The following is an 18,929-nucleotide window of genomic DNA, read 5'->3' as shown; positions in this document are numbered from 1 at the left end:
GGTGTGTGTCCACCTTCAGCAGATATCACCAAGCAGGCTCCCCAAATTGTGGGCCAAGGATCCACTTTCATGTTAAATTGCTTTTTATTAAAGTCACGTTTATATAACATAAAATGAACCATTTTAAAGTGACCTCTTCAGTGGCGTTTAATACATTCACAGCGTTGTGCAGCCATCACCTCTATCTAGTTCCAAAACATTTTTATCACCCTGAATGTAAATCCCGTACCCATGAAACAGTTTGGACATTAAACTCCTCCCCCCAGCCCCTGGCCACCACCAATCTGCTTTCTGTCCCTATGGATTTGCCTATTCTGGTTATTTCATGTAAATGGAATCATAGAACAGAAGGCATTTTTGTTCTGGCTTCTTTTACTCAGCATAACATTTCAAGGTTCATCCATATTGTAGCACGTATCAGTACTTCATTCCTTTTTTATGGCATTGTGTGGACACACCACGTTCTGTTTATCCATCCCTCAGTGAATGGACAGTATCTTAAAATTTTAACATAAACATCCAAAATATGTGTGTTGTTAGAAAAATTCATACAGTGAGGAGGGTTTAGTGCCCAAAACAAGAGTCACCGTCTCTCCCACCCCTTTCCCACATAAGCGTGGTCAAAGTGACTGTTGTCATAAACACATACATGTCAGACACACGCACGCATGGCCTGGTGACACAAATGAGATCCTACGAGACAGCTTGTCCTGCAGCTGGCTTTCTTCCCTGTCCCTTCAAAGTCACTGGGAAGAAGGTGATGGCTCCTTGCATCCGCCCTGGAAATCTGTGGTGGTGTGTTGTTTCACGGATGGCCCCACCGCCGCGGCCTGGGACGTTCTGTCTGTTACCTGAGTGTGGGCCCCAAAATTGTGTCCTGTGAGTGGAGGAAGCCTGATGGCAGTTCGATCCCTTCCTCCTTCCCCACCTGACTGGCTTTACGCGGTGCCAGACCATTTTAATCATCTCTCAACCCTCAGTTCTTTCCATAAAATTTGCTTCATTCTTCAACGACTCCTCAGGGTTACATCTCCTTGGTCCATGACTTTTAAAATAATTTTCTCCCCTTTTCGCCCAGTTGGCCCTTTCCCCTGGCTCACAAGCTTTCTAAAAAGCTCAAGTATAGGATGCAGACTGGGGGGCGGGCGGAAGGGGCAGGCAGGGAACCTGGTGGAGGCCCCTGGGGCCTGGGCTGGGTCATGCCACATTCTTTAGGGGCTGGATTTCTGTGAGGGGCTGGCTTCCCACCTCAAGAAAACAAACTGAAATCCCGTCCAGGTGGTGGCCTCAGTCTTTTCACCTGGAGGACAGATCATGCAAACTGCTCCCCGAGAAGGCAGCTGGGGGTTGTCCGTGTGACCCTCCTTATGTCTCAGGACTGTCAACTGGGGACTTAGTCTAGGTGCCAACAGACCTGGGAACAGTGTAGAATTTATGGTGTGAGACCTCTGCCATTGCACAGGACCCCTTGCTCAAAAGACCCCACACTTTGCTTAAATGTTCTGCTGCTGCTGTCTTAAATACATTTTGAAACAAGGGGTCCTGCACTTTCATTTTGCACTGGGAGCAGCAAATTATGTAGCCAGTCCTGCCTGGGGGATCTAGTCATAGCCTCGACAATGTCACTTTGGGTCTGCCACGGTCCCACTCAAGACCTTAATTTTCCCAGCTGCAAAATGGGAGGGCCCATTTGCAATTGGCTATGTGGAGTGATTTTGGGGGTACTGCCATCCCTACCCCAAATATCTCCTTTTGAACTTCTCAAAATGCCTGATGGGCCATCATTATAGTCACTCACTCTCCTAGTGGGGTCCATGGGCCAGCAGCAGCAACATCCCCTGGGACTTGTTAGAAATACAAATTCTCAGGTCCATCTAGACCTCCTGAACCAGAAATTGAGGGTGGGGTCAGCAATCTGTGCTGTAACAAGCCCTCCTTGGGGACTCCAAGGCTCGCTCAAGATCCATTGGTGCAGACATTGACAGCCTCTGCTCAACCATGGGATTCCGGCCTGGGAGTGAGGAAACAGAGGGCTCCTTCTGGATCCAGTGAACTGCCTTGTGACCTCAAGCAACTCCCTTCCCTGATGTAGGCCTCAGTTTCCTCATCTGTAAAATGGGAAGGTGGGATGGACCTTGCAGGTGGCTGAAGCGGTGACATGCTGCCTTGTGCACAGTGTAAAGCATCACAGGCACAGATCATTTTAAAAACACCTTTTTGAATAAGCAAATGAATGCCTCTGGCCCCTCACGTTACCTGGGACAGCTGCCTGCAGTGACCCACAGGTCACCCCTTCTCTGATGCAGACCAGGAGCTTTACCCTGTTTGTTTTCAGCAACTGATGAATGAGGAGGGTGGTGGAGAGAGAACTGAACTTTTCAGTCCTCTTTCTTGAAAGAGAAACACAAGTGGGCACGTTTTTCCACTTCTCTGAGCCTCTGTTTTCTCGTCGCTAAAATGGGGAGAGTATTACCCAGTTTTCAGAGTTGTCGTGTAGATCAAGAGAAATCATGTACGGGGAGGGCTTCGTGCAGGGACTGTGGTGCAAGTGGGAATCAATAAAACAGTTGTATGATTACTGTCACTAAAACCTCCATAATCAGTCCCAGCCTGCTCTTGTTTTCGAGGGGCAGGGAGTCTAAGAGCCAGAGTCCCCTTCCTCTTAGAAAATGTCATCTGAGCAAGAGAGCCCAAAGGTAAAGATTCCGTGATGCTGAGACCCCCGTGGGCCACACCTGCAGTTTACGAAGAGTGTTCCCACTGCAGATCTTGCTCCATCCTCACAGTTGCCGGGAGGAAGTTCGGGCAGCTGCAATTTCACTTTCCAGGAAGACTGCAGTCCCACATAGGGGTTGCAGTCTCCCACAGAGGAGGTGCAGACCCCGATCCTGCTGCTGTCAGCCCAGCCTCTGCTGCAGATCCCCCTGGGGGTGGGGTTAAGTGGGTGGTTGAATGTGTGCATTTTAAGGACCCCTCCACCCTCAGAGTCCTTGGAGGCTGCAGAGATGTCAACAGAGTCAGATGCTCCTGCAGCAGAGTGATGGAGGGGGAGTCCACGGGGCCACGCTCCCATGGCAGGTGGGGGCTTGGGCCTGGGGAGGTGGAAAGTGTCCAGGAGGCATGGAGAGCAGGTCAGTTTGTGGCCTTGGTGCTTCCACCTTCAGTGGGAATGGATTGAGGATGACAAAGATGGAGGGAGGGACAGAGGGGGCAGAATCCCTGGGATGTGACGCTCAGGGCAGGGGTGAAGGGGCAGGAGGAGAGGAGCCTCACAGGCCTGCAGGTGGGGGCAGGGAGGGAGGAGGAGGGGCAGTCTCCCCATGTGTTTTGAGTTCAGGGCTGGCTGAAGCTCTGGGCCCTGTTTGCTTTGGAAGGGCCTCCAGTTAACTCCTTCCTGCCTGGCAGGCTGCCCAAGGCTGGCTGTGGGAGGTGGAGGGGTCTGTAAGCTGGCAGGTAGTGGGCAGGCTGCAGAGGCTCTGGCTCAGTTTCCCTACCTGGTAATCCAGGGGATGATGGGGTGATGGAAACAAGGACCCCCAACCGGGACTGGGACTAGAGGCCTCCTTAAAGCCTGTGCCCTGGGCACTTTGCTGGTCTCACTCTGGCCGGGCTGTGGCACTCACGCCTGCTCAGGTATTCTCTCTGACCCAGCTCTCTGCACATGGCGTGCACGCTCATGCACGCACGCTCACACTGTGAACAAATTCCTCACATTTGTTTTCTCTCCTAGCCTTCATTATGACCCAGCAGCTACACCCCTCACATGATGGGGAAACTGAAGATCAAGGAAAGGCAGTGATTTGCTTGTGGTCACTTAGAAGTGGCTGAGGCAGAATTCAAACTCAGATCTCTTGGGTACCAGGGGCTGGTTTAAAATCTGTCCTCTTCTCCACTATGGGGTGAGACCCTGGGCCTGCTCTGCATTGCCCACTGGAGGCCCAGAGAGGATGGATCTTCACCCCCATTTCTCGTCTTCCTTCTGTTGGGGTCAAACCACCATTCCCGTCTCTTTTGTCCACATCTGGCTGGAGTCCATCCTGTATAGTGAACATTTTGAGCTAGAAAATTTGCAAAACAGACTATTAGGGCTTGGTGGAGTATAGGAAGGGGGATTCCCCACCCCTGGACACCCTCAGGGAGAGGGGGACCCTGGAGGCCTCCTTTCAGATATCTTCCTTGAAGACTCTTCCAAAGGAGTCTTTGTGTTTCCACCCACATTTTTTCTTTAGTTAACAGAATGAAAGCAGCTGACTGAAGACAATAGCTAATATTTACTGCGTGCCTGCTATGTGCTAAGTCCTTTCATCCCCAGTTCACAAATGAGCAAGCACAGAAAGTTGTCACCTTAGCCCAGCTAGCCTGTGGCCAAGCCAGAGTTTAAGCTTAGAATCGTCTACCTCATTAATAACTCCTACAGCGGCACCATCCATCTTGGGTTCTCCCTGGTCCCGAGCTGTGTGCTGGGTGCTGGGATACAGCAGTGACGAGATCCTCCATCTCCCTGCCTCCTCCCGCTGACATCCCTCATCCCCCTCTCAGGTTCCTGGTCACTGTGTGACTCTGGGCAAGTTGCTTTCCCTCTCTGTGCCGGTTTCCCTGGCTGTAAAATGAGGACACTGGACTCTGATCTCCGAGTTCCTTCCAGCTCTGAATTGTTTAGTTGTTACCTCTTCCCAGTGGGCAGGGTCTGTGTTCCTATTTAATCCTCACACAGTTATCTGAGGCTGACATCCTGACACCAGGGTTGTAGGGCTGCCATGTTTGACTGTCTTTTAACTTCGCGGTGTCCGCTTGGTACCAGTGGTTTCGTATCTTAAACTTTACCCTTAAGTATTTCCACTTCACACACTTGAGACGTGGAGAGATCATTGCGTGGCCGCGGAGCCCCTGCAAGGTTGTTGATATGTGAGGAGGCCTGAGTGGAGGGACCAGGAACCTGTTGGGGACAGACTTGCAAGAAGCAGTTTCCAGGAGAGAGAGGTGGTGGCTTGAGTAGGGTGAGGTGGGAACGGAGAGGAAGTACATCAAGATATACACGAGGTCAGATAATTAAGTTCGCCAACTTTCCACTGTGCACTTACATGTCTACCGTGTTTCCCCGAAAATAAGACCTAACCGGAAAATCAGCCCTAGCGTGAACATAAGCCCTCATGCGTCTTTTGGAACAAAACTTAATATAAGACCCGTTCTTATTTTCGGGAAACACGGTATCTATCGCTCTCTCTCTATATATATCTGTATCTACATTATCTATCTATCTATCTATCTATCTATCTATCTATCTATCATCTATCTATCTATCATCTATCTATCTCGTAGAAGTAACAGAATGGGGTGAGTAGTATATCAGTCATTTATCAACACATAATGCTATGTAACAAACCATCCCAAAACATAGTGGTGTAAAGCAAACAGCATTTATCTCACTCATGAGCCCACAGGTTAGTTATTTAGATTGGGTTTGTTGGACAGTTCTTCGGCTACTAGCTGGGCTCGCTCACATATCCAGGGCTTGGCCAGCTGTGGGGGGATCACGGATGACACTGGCTGAGGACAGCTTGGCTCTGCCCCCTTGTCACTCCTCTTCCAGCAGGCCACCTGGAGTATGTTCTTCTGGCAATCACAGAAGAGCAAGAGATCTCAAGTGAAAGCGCAAATGTGTTTCCAGCCTCCACTTGCATCATGCTTGCTAACATCTCATTGGCTAAAGCAAGTCACACGGTCAAGGCCAAAGTCAGAGAGGGAGGGCAGTGTGAGGACCCATGGCTAAGAGCATAGATGCTGGGAGGGTGAGATTTGGGGCTACTAATGCAATCTGCCATGAGGGTGGAGGAGAAGGGAATGGGAGGTGAAGCTGCCATTCCTTCCACAAACACGATCACACCACAACGTCCTGTAATGTTATTTTCCTACTTAACAACACACTGAGGACTTAATTCTCTGTTTTTCTGGACCAAACTCACTCTTTCCCATACCTGCCTAGTAACTTCAATCGTCACAACCCGTTATTATCTCATGGTGCCCGTGAAAATACTGAGGCTCAGAGAGGTGAAGTGACTAGCCCGAGGCCACACAGCAGCAATTGGGAGGCAGAAACTGGTTATGTTCTTGGCCACCGCACTCACAATTTTTTACTTGTTCCCCAAGAACCATGCGAGGGCCAAGGTCACCAGTGGTTAGTTATCAAAGCTCAAGAAAGACTGGATTTCAGAGTCAAGTTCTTCTTACCTTCGGATCTCAAAAATCACAGAGCAAAGTTTTCCTTGCCCCTAAAACATCTCTGATGCCATTGCCGTTTGGAGAGACCTGAGAAGGACTTTTTCATTCCAAAAGAATTGTGGTTTGGTGGAAAGAATCCTTCCTTGGGAGTCAGCCATCCCAGGCTCTCTGCTGTCTTCACCTGTGGCTGAGTAACTTTGGGCAAGTCAATCAAGATCCCTGAACTTGGGGTTTGCCCTGCCCCCCCCAGTAAGATGGGGCTCCCATTCCAAGGGACCATGGAACACATCCTGCGGAGCGTGATGAAACTTGGAGTAGAGTCCGATTTGCCTCTCAGGAATGTGTCCAGGAAATCTGGGGCTGCACTGCCAACGTGAGCTTTCCCTTGGCCTTTTTGGTCTCACTTTCCTCCTCTGCAACTTGAGGGGAAAGTGCCCACGTCACTAGGGCTGGTGAGCTAGTGGAGGGCCCCCCCCCCCCCCCCCCCCGCACAGACCTGGCTCCCAGCAGGTGTGCAGGGACTCAAACAGCTGACCATCCAGCTGTTAGGGTTGGAAGGCCCTTGGAGAGTCTTGGTTTCACTTTGTGCTTGGGAAAACTGAGGCTCAGAGCGGTGGGACCTTTTCTAGGGTCCTGAGGAATACAGGGCCCGTAGCAACGTCTCCTAAATGTCAGCCCCAAACTCTTATTACACCACCAGGCTGGGCCACATCCCGTGCAAAGGAGGAAGGTGGCAATTAGCATTTATCCCAATGGCCTTTGCACTACCACAGACCCGGCTTTCTCATGTGAAATTTCACTGACTTCTGACAACACCCTAGGAGGCAGGTGCTATTGCTGTTGCCATTTTATAGGGGAGGAAACTGAGGCGTGGAGACCCCGAGGGGTGGCACAGTTGGGTTGGGGGGCACATTTCCTGCCGGAGGTCAGCTGTAACTCCGGTTTTCTCTCCCACTGGATAAACTCCATTGTAAGGTGAAGAAGTGAGGATGATGTCATTAGAATCTACACTAAATGAAATAAAAAAGGAACCAAGTCATTCTCGAGTGTCAGCACGTGAACTGTTATTGGCAACAAATGACTCAGGACAGAGTTCACAGCCAAGGGGACCAGGGTGGGCTTTCGTCATCATCTGCTAAAAATCACAAATGATGCTGACATCTCCAGGGCCTCAGAGCCAACAAGGGACCAAGGTCAGGTAAATACAAATGGGAGTGGAAAGATTTGGGGTATGTAGCCAGCAATGAAAGCTCTGAGATGGCTTACTGTGTGACCTCAGGAGAGTCACTTGACTTTTCTGGTCTCAGTTTCCTCATTTGTAGAATGAAAGGGTTTGGATCAAATAATATCTAAGGTCCCTTCTGACTCCATTGTCCAGGACAGGGCACCTTATATGTGTTTAAGAGGATGCACAGTGAAATGTGGCAGATCTGGGCTTAAGCCTTGATGAGAAACCCAGCCTCTAAGAAGTCCAAGCAAAACAAATCACAAGAAAAATAAACAACAACAACAACAAAAAAATGGGGGTAGGCAGAGGAGTAAGAATATATTGGCTGCAGTCACTGGCATGAGCTTCAGGAATGGATTGATCCAGGTGCTCACATAAGGACACCAGGGCTTCCTTTCTCTGCCTCTTCAGACTTTCTGCCATTTTGGCATCATTCATACCACTTAACTGGTGCACATTGTGGTGGCAAGACAGTGCTGAGGGTCCAAGATGTAACTTCCTCACCTTTTTCAACTCCAGAGAATAGGAAGAGCTCCTGTGAACGTGTCCTGTTTTATTGGCTCTGATTGGGTTATGAGCATCTGCTAGAACCTCTCATTATGTCTGAGAGGATGGGTGGGGCAACTAACATGAGCCAATCAGGACCCACCTACTCCACATGGCTGAGAAGAGTGATGCTGTTGGCTGGAGAAGAGGTGAATGGATGCTAGGAAACTAAAAATATTCACCGCAGCAAGTGACAGCCTCTCTGAGACTTCATTTTTTTTTTTCATATATAAAGTGGGGATAATCCTTACATTTACCTTGTGGGGATAAGATGAGAAGATGTATGTAAATATGTAGCTCAATGCCTGGCATGGAGAAAACCCCCTTGTCTATAAGGGGAGATGGTTACAAAACCTACATAGGGTGCTGTCATTCTGTGAGTCTATTAGTCAAGGACACCCCCCGCCCCCACCACCCAATGGTTCACATGATAAAGAGAATGAAGATGCTACAATCAAATTGTTTGAGAAATACTGGATTTAATAACATTTAATGTGTTTCTTTCCTGTAGGTCTTGTCAGTGCCTTTAGCATATTCGTTGATTTTTGGGGGACTGTAAGAGGGGGACATAGCAGGCAGTAATTTCCAAATCTAATTGACTGCTAGACCTTTTTGGTTTGTTTGTGTTGAAAAGTCTCTTGCAGGATGGTGTCCTGATTCTGTGATTCTGGGAAATGTTGAGCACATGGAATATACCCAGACTTAGCCATCCCTCTTCCAACCCCACCCTGGCCAGGTCTCCCAGGGGACTTCAGATGGGTACCAAGGCCTCTTTTACACAATACAGAGAACACCTTTCTTGGGCCATTAGGAAAACAGGAAAAATAATAGATGAGCGGAGTAGTAGCTGAAGTTCACTGATGGATTATCAATGAACTAAGGTGGTTGATCTGCTGAAAGAGACCGTTTCGCCCCATTTCTACCCTATTTTTACTTCTAACAAACGCACCTGCTCACAAAAATTCAATCAATATGAATGAATATGGAGTAAAATTGGGACCATCATACCCCAGCCCATTACTTCCAATGCTATTCCGCTCCTAAAAGATCAATTTGTTCGAAACCTTCCAAATCTTGAGCTTTTGCATGTATAACACACACTCCCCAGCAGGGTTTAACTTTTCCACATAAATGAGATTGTGCTTTATATGGAATCACCTTATTTGGCAGAGTCATTTATTGCTCACCTGACATATACAACCTCATCTCTTCCCCAGTTTCCTTGTAATTAGGCAAAGCGTGTGACCTGCAGCCAGTCAGCAATGCACGCAAGAGCAGGTGTGAGCTCTTTATGCCCCCTCCCGCCCCTGCCCCCTGCTGGAATGGTCAGGAGACCAGTAGCAAGAGAGTAGAACCACAGAGTGGGCTCAGACTGGATCTCTGAGTCACCACATGGAAGACAGCTACCCTGGAGAGTGACAGAACTCCCATCACTTTTGTGTGAGCAAGAAATAAACCTTTTCTGTATGAAGCCGGTGAGGTTCTGGGGCATATTTGTTATTGCAGCATAGCCTGACCTATCCCAACGAATGCATTATGTGGCTTTATTTCATGGACAACTTTCCATATCTTGACATGTCGATCTGACTCATTTTTTTAAATATCTGCATACTATTCCCAGTATGGCTCCCCCTTGACTGATTTGACCAGTCCCCTCTAAATAATTTTTTAAATTATTTCCAAGCTTTCACTATCACAAGCAATGGCACGTACCTAGTGCTATCATATCCTCGTGCATCCTAATATATCTTTGCACACATGATTTCTGGCCTATCATTGCTGGGTTAGTGGGCGTGAGCATTTAACAATTCCATAGATATTGCCAAGTGACCCACCAAATAAATAATACTGGTCTCTACTCCCATCAACAGTTTTTGAGGGTGCTTATTTGCTCTGTCCTTGTCAATGAAGAATATTATTGATCTTTTCGTTTTTGTCAATGTGATATAGACAAAAGAGGCTGTCTCATTTTAATTTGTGTTTCATAGCAAGTTTTATGTCTGGTTTGATTTTTCAGCTATCTTGCCAGTTTCCCCTTGCTTGTTTGGGACAGAAAGAGGTTCCAATGCCTTCCCATTTACACATGGTGCTGCGATTCTGTGAGTCTATGAGTGCCGGGCAGCAGTATGACCCCTGCAATGTGTGCCGCCAAAGAAAGAACAAAGGTGCTGCCGTCAAATTGTTTGAGAAACATTGGCTTTAATAACAGTCAGTGAGTTTCTTCCCTGTAGGACTTGTCAGTGCCTTTAGCATATGAATTGACTTTGGGGGACTGTAAGCAGAGTACATGGCAGGCAGAGATAGACATGGGGGAGACAGAGACACATACACACACAGAGAGATAAAGGGACAGGGAAGTGAGACAGAGATAGAGGTAACGACAGACGATAAGACACAGGAATCCAAGTATATTCAGAGACCCCTGCATGGCGGAGCTGGAGAGACCCAAGGACATAGGGAGAAGAGAGAGAGAGAGAGAGAGAGAGAGAGAGAGAGAGAGAGAGAGAGAGAGAGAGAAAGAGAGAGAGAGACAGAGAGAGAGAGAGAGAGAGACATCCATCTCCTACTTCTCAGATTCACACACCAACTGCCAACCTTACTCAAGCAGGGCTCAGATTGCGAAGTTGGACCCCTATCACCTCTCTGGCCAATAGCGGGGGGATGAGCCAGCCTTTGGGTTGGGAGGGGGGCTGGGGAGGGCTGTTGGCTGGGTTCCTGTTGGCCTAAAGCCATGAGCCTGCCTTGTTTGTATAGTTCTTCAGCTTCTTTCTCCTATCTTGGTGTTTTTTGGCTGCGGACTAGCCCCCTCCCAGCCAGGGAGGAGATAACTACACTCGGTCCAGGCCTCTGGGGCACTAGGGAGGACGTCAGGAAATAGCCGGAGCGTTACACACCTCCCCGCCCTCCGCTGTCCGATCTCATTTTCATGAAGTGTAGAAAAAGAATGGGGCTGCTGAGGGAGGCTTGGACATTTGGAGTTGTTTCCTGTTTTCTCTCGAATCAATCCTTTTCCTGAGATGTTGTCTCTGGGCCTGTCGGACTCTGTCTGCGGGTGGGTGTGTGTCCTGCATGGCTATACACGCCTGTGCTAATGTGTGTGCACTTGTGTGCCCTGTACTCAGTGAGCCAATTAGGAGAGCCCTGGAGGTGGACTCCTTTTCTCTTTAGACATGCTCCTCACTCTTGCAACCTCCCAAGAAAGAAAGAAAGGAGTTGGCCTGGATGCCTCTTCTTCCAGGAAGCCTTCCCAGATGACTCAGCAATCCTTTTTGTCTCATTGATATCTGCACCTACCATGGTGATCACAGGATCCAATATATAGTAAGAATGAAGGAATGAATTAGGGCTACACTTGTATGATAGAACTGAGACCGATTATGGCCCGGAGAGGACAAGGGATTTGCTTACAGTTATGAGTGTATCAGCGGCTGGGTAAAAAAGTGGAAACGAGTATTCCTGATCCCTCATACGAAGTTTATTTTAGGTCATCATGCAAGGTGCTCAAAGAAACTGACTATCACTGAGCAGTGGCTTTACATTTCGATTTCTTTGGAATGACCTATGAAGAAGGAACCATTCATTATTGCTCTCGCATTACTGATGAAGAAACTGAGATTCAATGAGGGTTGAGCTCGCTCAGGGACATTCCGTGGGAAATCCTGGATTGGAGGCTCCCGGGGTTGCTTCCAAAGCCTGATTTTTTTGGTCAGTAGCACACAGAGAGCAGGTCAGTAGCTGGTGAGGGCAGAGCCTTACCTAACCCTGACCAGAAACTCAAAGTAGGACGCACTTGCTATTTTAGGCTTTTAGAGGGGGAGATCAATGGTGTTCCACTGAGTCAGACTTAAAATGGACATTTTGGGGAACTTTCTGCCAAGCCGAGCCTGCTCCTCCCGGAACTCTGCCGGACTCCCTGTGTTGGCTCTGGGAAGAGCCACCAGGCCACAGAGGTCTAGGCAGTGAAAGGCTCTTTCTGTCTTGGTGTCAGCAACAATTTCCAGCTGAGTCCGAGTGGAGCTGTTGTTGGAAAGCGGGAGAAATGTGGAGAGGTTCCCAGAGGGGTGGGGCACGCTTTGCAGCTGCATTGAGGGCCACCTGCTCTGACTCCCCCATCATTGCTTTCCTCGGGTGTGGCACCCACATCCACGCCCAGCCACACCTATGCTCACTCATATGCATGCACAAGCCCCCCACATAGCCACACACGCATGTGAGTGGGCCCCCACATGCATGTGCGCACACTGGACTGGAAGACCTTGGGACCCCAGACACTGTCTTTATGTCTTTCTGAGGTCCCTTGGTGACCTCTTCAATCAGTGGTTCCTTTCATCTTTTAAAGGGGGAGAAATTCCTCGGGATGAGTTCAGAATGCACTGTGTTAGATCCAATTGCTCTCTAACATCACTTGAAGTCGTTATGTGACCTTGTCTCTCTGTGCTGCTGCCTCATCTCTCTCTGTCTGTCTGTCTGTCTCTCTCTCTCTCTCTCTCTCTGGTAGCGTCTGCCCCATCCTTTGCTTTTAGGAGACTTGCTTACTGCACTTTCCCCTATGAGTCACCTGAGTGGTCCAGTTCATCTTTCCTAGCCAGACCCCGTAAGTCCCTGGCCAACCAATGAGCAGCTCAGCCCAGGGTTGATGTCTATCACTTTGGCCAATCAGTGGTGGCCAGCGGCAGGTCATTCACTCAAATAAAGGCTACTTAGGGAGGTAGAAGTTGTGAATAGGTTCCTACCAGAACTGGGGGAGAGTGGTCTGGCTCTCTAAATCCAACTGGGGGCAGCCAGCGAGCAGCAGAGGCTCAGACGCTGCTCCGCCTTCTGCCAGCTGGGTGGGTACCTGTGGACAAATCCCCGGAATGAAGCTCTGCGGTATCATGTGCAAGGTGATAGAATAATAAAGACAGTGCCATTTTGCCAGCACCGTTGTGCACATCCAGCTGCGTAATTCAAGCCAGGCTGTCAGCACCGGGCCTGGCACCAAGCAGATTGTCAGTCCGGCCGTCCCTCGGTATCTGCGGGGGATTGGTTCCAGGACCCCTCGCAGATACCAAGATGCTCGGATGCTCAAGTCCCTTATATAAAATGGTGCAGTATTTGCATATAACCTACATACGTCCTTTCCTATACTTTACATCATCTCTAGATTACTTACAATACCTAATACGATATAAATGTTGTGCAAATAGTTGTTGTAGTGTATTGTTTAGGGAAAATGACAAGAAAAAAAGTGTGTCCATGTTCAGTACAGATGCCGCCATCGTAGGCCTAACTGCCTAGGACACATCAGCCGCTACGTAGTAACATTTTTTTGTTCCTAAATATTTTTGATCTGCAGTTGGTTGAATCCACGGATGTGGAACCCGTGGATACGGGACCCGTGGATACGGAGGGCCGACTGTACTACAGATTCCCTTTGAGTCCTGAGTTTAGACCCTGAGGAGTTTGGACTTCGTCCTCTCAACCCTTTCCTGAAGACCACTTGCCTGATGCTGACAGCAGTTTGAAACGAGAGGGTTCATCTGATTTTAAGTCCCAGGGTGCCACCGGTTTATTTTCGTCCATGAACTGTTGCTCAGCACCTGTTGGCATCTTGGAATGCAAAGTCCTTCTATTTTTAAGCACCAGCAGGGGTAGGTCTAATTTTAGATGGTTCCTGTGCTGGGGGCTCCCAAGGGAATGCAGACTCTGCCGTTTTGGAACGCCTGGGGCGAGGCGGGTGGTGAGGCATTCCGCAGGGACTCATGCAGCTGGTCCCCACACACTAACTCCTATTTCTTCAGAACTTTTATTTCAGCAGGTTTTGTACTAAGCCACGTCTTTTTCACATACTCTCAGATCGACTTTTACCTTGAAGTTTCAATCAGCGAACACTGACTGAGTGTTTACTACGTGCTAGGCCCGGGGGTTGCAGACGTGAATCTGACACAACCCGCGTCTGCAGAGAACTCATAGTCCAGTGCCCACAGCCAAGTCAAGAAGGGTTACCGTGCAGTGTGACCAGAGGCCCAAGCAGTGCCTGGCACCCAGCTGCCTCTGAAGAAATGTCTGGCAAATGAGCGAAAATCATGCTCAGGATAGAGACGAGATAAAGTTGTTGCAAGAAGGCACATTCCAGTCTTCCTTGGGGGATTTGGAGAAGGTTTCACAGAGAAGTTACACGCTGAGCTGGGTCTTGAAGAAGATAAAGTGTTTCTCCATGTGGAGAAGGAAGGAGTCGTATGACATGTATTGTTGGGGTCCGCTCATAGCCCCCTGGCACTATCCAATGGCCAGCATGCAAAGCTCTTTGTCGGAAGGTTTATCTGGCCAGGAGGGCTTGCTCAGCCCTCTTGAGGGGCAGGTAGAAAGGGGCTGGGAATTAACCTTCACAGGAAACCCTCAACCACTAACGGATGAGAATTGGTATATCAATACCTCAGCTCCCACCCTTCTCAGGAGATGTGTATTCTGCAGAATTTCCTAATGTTCCTCAGGGGGACTGAGCCCCAGTTGCCCACGGAGGTAGCTGCCTTTGCTAATGCATCCTTTGTGGCTGCCTTCTGTCTTCATTCGTTCTTCCACTACCCAACAAGGACTTCCTGCACATCCCAAGGAACCACTCATCTCAGGGTCTGCTTCTGAGGGAATGCAAACTGAGACACCGGAATAACTCGTTAAAATGTTCTTTGAAAGAAGAGCGGAGAGAAGCACGGACCCCTAATGTGCTGCGTTCCTGAAATGTGATAAGTGACCCACATCAATGATGACGGTTGGAATCCATCATGGTTGGCCACCCCCATTATGGTCTGGTGTGGACCAGCCCAGGGGGGGGATCATCGTCATTCTCCTGTTGCCGACCAAGACCCCACTGCTCAGAGGAGCGAAGGGACTTGCTCAGAAACACAGAGCCAGTGGGGTGTGGATGGTAGACTGGACGTCAGGAGGCCATGATTCCACGCCTGGCAGGTTTCCGCACCAATCTTGCTGGCTATCTTTCAGAGCTCAGTGACTCAGTTTTTCTGCTTGTCACTGTGTGGGGCTGTGGAGTGAGTGCAAGGTGTGCAACCCCTGTGGGCTGGTGAGCCTCTTCTGTCCCTTATCTACAAACCACCTCCTTCCTTTGGGGCACGACAGGCCCCACAGTCCTCTGGAAAAAGGTGGTGGCAACAGGGAGAATGTGTGTCTGTGTGTGTGTGTCTATGTGTGTGTGGTGGGGAGTGGGCTGTGTCAGCAGCTGGTGCTGCTGTGCAAATATCCCCAGCCCTCCTGGGTGGGGCCTGGGCTCTGGCAATGACGGTTGGTTAGTGTACTCCAAATAAGTAGGACATGTGAGGCTGGGACGGGTCCCTGCGGGATGACAGAGTTTGAAGCGGCCAACAGGAAGGGGAGGGCCTTCCATGAGGAACAGGTGGGGAGTTTCTCAAGTGGGAGTGCCATGAGCATGTGTCTCTTTCTTCTCCTACCAGGCCAATTTTGTGTTGTTTTGGGGTATCTCCCCTCTCCCATTCCCAGCCCTTTGGTTGGGTTGGTACAGAACTCCCCCTCCACTCCAGGGAGGCTGCGTCAATGTATCATCGTTTTCCACCCCCAAGCCGTAGTCACTGGTTCATTGCTTCACCTTGGGGAACCCATCAAGAGCTAATAAGATGCAAGGAGGCGTTTCCTGGGGTTTCCAAAAAAGAGATATTTTTCTCTCTCTTACTTGAGAGTGAGAAGTAAGGATATAATACCTGAGATTGATGTGGCCAAATTATTGGACAAGAGACCCTGAAACTTCTGGGTACCTTGGAGCTTCTGGGTACAGCTGAAAGAGAGAAATAGACACCATAGAAGGCAGAGCAGAGAGACAGAAGCTGGGACCTCGGAGACTGTTTGAGCTGCTGGATCAAGCCTTGCCTGAAAGCAGCTGCACCCTGGGTACGGCAATACATAACTTCATAAATTTCTTTTTTTTTACGAGAGGGGTTAGGTTTATCGAGGTATAATTTACTTATAATAAAGTTCACTTCTTTTTTTTTTTTTTAGTGTAAAGTTCCATTCGTTTTGAAAAACATATAGTCATGTAACCTCCATCGCAATTAGGGTATATGACAGTTCCATCCCCACCGCCTCAATTCCCTTGTACAGTCCTTCTCTGAACTTTTTTTTTTAAAGGCCCATTTGAAGTTGATTTTCTGTACTGCTCATAGCAAGAGTCCTAGCGGATAAAAGGCGGTGTGGCTATCCCAAGGATCAAGTCCCAAGATCACCTCCTCCCTCTCTGCTTTCCTTCTCACTCCCTTCCAGCAAAGATTGGTGAAGCTCACCATCCACTGTGCCAGCCACCAGCCTGCATCCCCATTTTCCATCCAGCGGTCGGGTTGGGTATCCCCAGTCGGGTTTGGAGGAGACAGTTACTATGTGTTTGCTAGAGTGGGGTTGTCAGCAGAAAGTTGGTCCCTCTGACCCCCCACTCAAGGGGCTTCAGGGAAGGCTGGGTCTTTCCCAAGCCTGGGAATGGGGAGCAGGGGGCAGACCAAGAACATGGATCATTAAGATCCTGCAGTGGGTGAAAGGTCAGCCACTTTATCCCCTGGCTGATGACCCTTCCATGCTCAATAAACCAATTGCTGCTAAAGAGGAAGTTCCCTGGGGAGGGCGACCCAAACCATGATGCAGATGGCACTTCAGGCAGGAGGCAGCAGAGGGGAGGAGGACAGAGAAAGGCGCTCATGGAGCTGGCGGTCGGGAGCCCTGGGTTTTGACCCGGCTCCACTCTGTGGCTTGGGGCAGTCACTCCCTGAGTGCTTCTGCACTTAGTAGGCACCTGCTGTGTGCCTGGCACTCTGTAGATGGGTGACGGCTTGTTGACATCCTACAAAAGGACTCAGAGTCTCAGGGCTCAGGATTACTTTGTCCAGTCTTCTGATTATACAATTGGGGAAACCGAGTCCCAGGGGGAGAGTCACCCTCTTAAGGGTCCCCAGTGGCTCGTCCATCCACGAAAGTCTGTGCACCATGCTGGATGGCCTGCAAAGCCCTCACGGACCCACCCTGCCCACGGTCTCCCCACGTCCTGAGATTACATCTGGAAGAGGAGGTTTCTTGGACCAATCACTTGACAAAGACCAAGTGCAGCCTTTACCTGGATCCCTCGTCCTGCAGCACCGGTTCCAGAGTGACAGCGCCAGGAGCACCTTCCTTCTCCCTGAGGAGAACCAGTCTCTCTACCTTAACCCTTTGGTAGAAAGAGCCCCAGAAGTCAGGGCGCCAAACAGATGTGAGTCCTGGCTGTGGCACCAGTGGACTGTGGGATCCTGCCCTTCACCTCAAGTCTGGGTGAAGAGCCAAAGAGATGGCGACTGTGAACATAAGCGTGTGATGGCCGTGCATGTCTGAAGTGCTAGCATGCCTGGCAAGAATGCCAGGGCTCCAGAGCCTGTCTCTCAGAGATGCCTGGGGTGTGCCCAGGCTGCCTTCTCATTTCCGGTCTCTGCACTTCTGAGAGTCCTCTTCTCTCAGCTGTGCTCTTCCCCCACCAACCATGGAACCCCGCCCCCCTTTCTGCAGTCCAGGAATGAGACTAGAGGATGATGGGAAGAAGGGCCCCATGCTTGGGAATCTTTCAGGCACCACCTGGCCTGGCCCAGGTTTTGCCCCGGCCTGGAAATAGGCATCGGCAATGACTGACCACCTTCCTGCAACAGGTGGGTCCCAGGAATGCTGGGGAGGGCTCTCTTGTGCATATGGGAGGGGGTGGCCACACTCCCAATGTGGGGAGACGCAGGGGAGGCCCACATACGTCGAGCATCGTTTGGGCACTAGGCATTCCTTATTTAACCCTGACCACAAGGTTAGCACTCTTAACTCCATTTCACAGAAGGGAAAATGGAGGCCTGGAAAGACTCAACCATTGGCCTGGAGTTATAGACAGGGACCTGGGGAATGTGGAAACCTGCATCCAGTGCCTTGCTGCCCCTGCTTTTGGGGTCACCTGGGGCAAGCCAAGCCCCTTCCTCTAGCACCTTGATGGCCTGGAGGCAAAAGTGGAGGCTGGGAATGAACGAATCAGTGGCTCTCAAACTTGAATATGAGTCGAGTCCCCTAGAGAGCTTGTTAAAAAACAGATCCCTGGGTCTACCTCCAGCAATCAATTGCTGGCTCATTAGGTCAGGGAGGGAGCCCAAGAATGTACATTTCTAACCAGCTCCAGGATGAGGCTGCTTCTGCTGGTCCAGGGACCACACTTGGAGAAGCACTGGGCTAGACGAACCGAGATCCTTGGAAGCAGTGACGTTGAGTGGTTTTTTTCATGCGCTGCGGCCCCAGTTGCAGCCCTGCTAACCATGAACCCCAGTGAATTTTCGGAGGGACTAGCAAACCCAGAAGGGCCCAGGGCGTCTGCTGTGATAGAGTTCACTTTCAGCAAATTCAAACGCATTGCGGACAAGAAGATAACATAGAGCTTTGGGGCTCAATATTCCCGTGAAGAACCAGAGAGCAGGGCTGCGGGTAACAGTGGGGATTGAGGTGACAGCTCCCCGAAAGCCATGCCCCCCACCCCTGCCACCGGGCCACAGGATTCGTATAGCCTTTGCCAGACACTCTGATCTATCAACTCTCCCCTGGGAACCTCCCAACTTGCCGTTGGTAAACAAAGCCTTTATTTCCCAGGCCAGTGGGGAAAATTTTCAGGCCTTTATAGTGAAGTGTCCCAGTGAAGGGCAGCTGCCGAAGTCTGGCGCTGGGTGCCTGTCAGGTGGTGATGGATGGTAACAACACATCATCCCGGTGGCAGGCTGGCTGTGAGCTATGGGGGTTGTATATCAAAGAAGGGTCGTCATCTGGTCTTTACTGTACACAGGTGCAGGAAGCTTGGGCTCTGGCTGGGGTGGGGGTGAAGAGGGACCTGGGCTAGTTGAGGGTGGTGGTGGGGGGCTCCCCTCACCTCTCATGGTGCTGATGAGGAAACAGGGGC

The sequence above is a fragment of the Rhinolophus ferrumequinum genome, chromosome 25 (genome assembly GCF_004115265.2).
Source record: "Rhinolophus ferrumequinum isolate MPI-CBG mRhiFer1 chromosome 25, mRhiFer1_v1.p, whole genome shotgun sequence".
NCBI classification, from domain to species: Eukaryota; Metazoa; Chordata; class Mammalia; order Chiroptera; family Rhinolophidae; genus Rhinolophus; species Rhinolophus ferrumequinum.
Note: the sequence above shows the minus strand (reverse complement) of the source record.